Source organism: Ascidiella aspersa, chromosome 5 (genome assembly GCF_963924565.1).
Source record: "Ascidiella aspersa chromosome 5, kaAscAspe10.2, whole genome shotgun sequence".
NCBI classification, from domain to species: Eukaryota; Metazoa; Chordata; class Ascidiacea; order Phlebobranchia; family Ascidiidae; genus Ascidiella; species Ascidiella aspersa.
The window spans coordinates 12806629-12809128 of record NC_139451.1 but is presented as its reverse complement, the minus strand read 5'-3'; the positions used below and the strand labels follow the sequence as shown (position 1 = coordinate 12809128).

The 2500-nt window shown below is 58.4% G+C and overlaps 2 non-coding genes and 1 pseudogene across 2 annotated transcripts in view; all 3 read right to left on the bottom strand.

Annotated features, from left to right (window-relative positions):
* LOC146144184 (large subunit ribosomal RNA) overlaps window positions 1–597 on the bottom strand; it is a 2113-nt pseudogene extending 1516 nt beyond the window's left edge.
* Window positions 598–868: 271 nt separating this feature from the next.
* LOC146144183 (5.8S ribosomal RNA) lies at window positions 869–1022 on the bottom strand. Its single transcript, XR_014498879.1, has one exon. It is a non-coding gene; the product is annotated as a 5.8S ribosomal RNA (ribosomal RNA).
* A 247-nt stretch (window positions 1023–1269) lies between these two features.
* The window catches only part of LOC146144182 (small subunit ribosomal RNA), a 1811-nt gene continuing 580 nt past the window's right edge, over window positions 1270–2500 (bottom strand). The window contains exon 1 of the ribosomal RNA XR_014500535.1: window positions 1270–2500. This exon is cut by the window's right edge and continues 580 nt beyond it. This is a non-coding gene — a ribosomal RNA (small subunit ribosomal RNA).

The window sequence follows — 2500 nt, the reverse complement described above, 5'->3', positions numbered from 1 at the left end:
ACCCGACCGAGGCCGGGTTACCTTGCGCGCGGCCTTCTCGCCGCCGTCCAGACGGTCGCGGCCTTCGCCCGGCGCTAGTGCGCTGGTCCCCGATCGGGCGGCGCCGCCGGCGGCCCGTGAGGGTCCGCACGACAACGTCGCCGACAGGGGGCCGGCTGAAAGCGACCGGGCGACCCGACAGGCCCTCCCGTTTGCCTCTCGACGGTTTCACGTACTCTTTAACTCTCTCTTCAAAGTGCTTTTCAACTTTCCCTCACGGTACTTGTTCGCTATCGGTCTCGTGACCGTATTTAGCCTTAGATGGAGTTTACCACCCGCTTTGGGCTGCATTCCCAAACAACCCGACTCTGGGAAGACGCCGTAGCGCGCCCGCCTGTCGCCGCCATGGGCCTGACACCCGCTCTGGGAAAAGGCCTCGATCAGAAGGACGCGGGCGACCGGCGAAGCGCGCCGTGACGAATTCCGTACGCCACAATTCCGCGCACTCCAAAAGCGCGCGGATTCGGCGATGGGCACATCCCGCTTCACTCGCCGTTACTGAGGGAATCCTCGTTAGTTTCTTTTCCTCCGCTTAGTAATATGCTTAAATTCAGCGGGTAGCCTCGTCCGACCTCAGGCCGAAAGTAAGGACCGGGACTATTCTTCCCGTTCCGCGCTCGCCGTCGGCGCCGCGCGCCGCCGCGCACCTCGATTCCCGCCCTTGAGCCGCCAGCCGTTGGCCTCTTCGAGGTCGACTCGCCGCCGCCGCGCGGGATTCTGGTCGCGATCGTCGCGCATCGTGCCGTGCTGTCTTGAGCGGGACGGGCGCTCGCGCGTCCGACGCCGCAGCAGCCGCGCGGAGAAATCCCCGCGCGGAACGTTTGCAACGCGACCCTGAGGCGGGCGCGGCCCCGGGATTGACCCGAGGCCGCAATTTGCGTTCAGAACGTCGATGCTCAATGTGTCCTGCAATTCACACTAATTCACGCAGCTAGCTGCGTCCTTCATCGACTCACGAGCCGAGTGATCCACCGCCAAGAGCCATCCACGATTGTTTCGCTCGCACAGTGCCTCGCACTATAGGGTGACAAAATAGACCGCGCCGAGCGGTCGGCCAGGCCGACGCTTGAAGCCGGAGCGCGCGGCACCGCGGCACTCGACGCGCAAACATTACCGGGTGACCGAATCGCCGGCCGGCGCGCCGCTCCTCGCGGGTCGGGCGCCGGGTAGCAAAGACTTTTTCTCTCGCTTGTCCGAGTTTCGCGTTCGCCGAAGCGTTTGCGAGACCGTTAATGATCCTTCCGCAGGTTCACCTACGGAAACCTTGTTACGACTTTTACTTCCTCTAAATGATCAAGTTAGATCGTCTTCTCGGACGCCGGCTCGACCGTTGCCGGCCGCGCCAGGTCCAATCGGAGGACCTCACTAAACCATTCAATCGGTAGTAGCGACGGGCGGTGTGTACAAAGGGCAGGGACGTAATCAACGCGAGCTAATGACTCGCGCTTACTGGGAATTCCTCGTTCAAGGGAAATAATTGCAATTCCCTATCCCTAGCACGACCGGGGTTCAGCGGGTTACCCAGACCTGTCGGCCAAGGCGAGCACATGCTGATCCGGTCAGTGTAGCGCGCGTGCGGCCCCGAACATCTAAGGGCATCACAGACCTGTTATTGCTCAATCTCGTGTGGCTAAACGCCACTAGTCCCTCTAAGAAGTTAGACGCCGACCGATTGGGTCGCGTAACTAGTTAGCAAGCCAGAGTCTCGTTCGTTATCGGAATTAACCAGACAAATCGCTCCACCAACTAAGAACGGCCATGCACCACCACCCACAGAATCAAGAAAGAGCTCTCAATCTGTCAATCCTCACTGTGTCCGGGCCGGGTGAGATTTCCCGTGTTGAGTCAAATTAAGCCGCAGGCTCCACTCCTGGTGGTGCCCTTCCGTCAATTCCTTTAAGTTTCAGCTTTGCAACCATACTTCCCCCGGAACCCAAAGACTTTGGTTTCCCGCAAGCTGCCGGAGAGGTCGTAAAACTAACGCCCCCCGATCGCTAGTTGGCATCGTTTATAGTCAGAACTAGGACGGTATCTGATCGTCTTCGAACCTCTGACTTTCGCTCTTGATTAAAGAAAACATTCTTGGCAAATGCTTTCGCAGTCGTTCGTCTTGCGCCGATCCAAGAATTTCACCTCTAACGGCACAGTACGAATGCCCCCGTCTGTCCCTCTTAATCATTACCTCGCGCTCCGAAAACCAACAAAATAGAACCGAGGTCCTATTCCATTATTCCATGCACCATTATTCAGGCGAATCGCCTGCTTTGAACACTCTAATTTTTTCAAAGTAAACGTTCCGGCCGCCGCCGACACTCAGTCAAGGGCACCGGCGGAGAACCGGAGGTGAGGCCAGGACGGCCAGTACACGCCTTGCGACGGACCGGCCGCCTGCGCCCAAAATCCAACTACGAGCTTTTTAACCGCAACAACTTAAATATACACTTTTGGAGCTGGAATTACC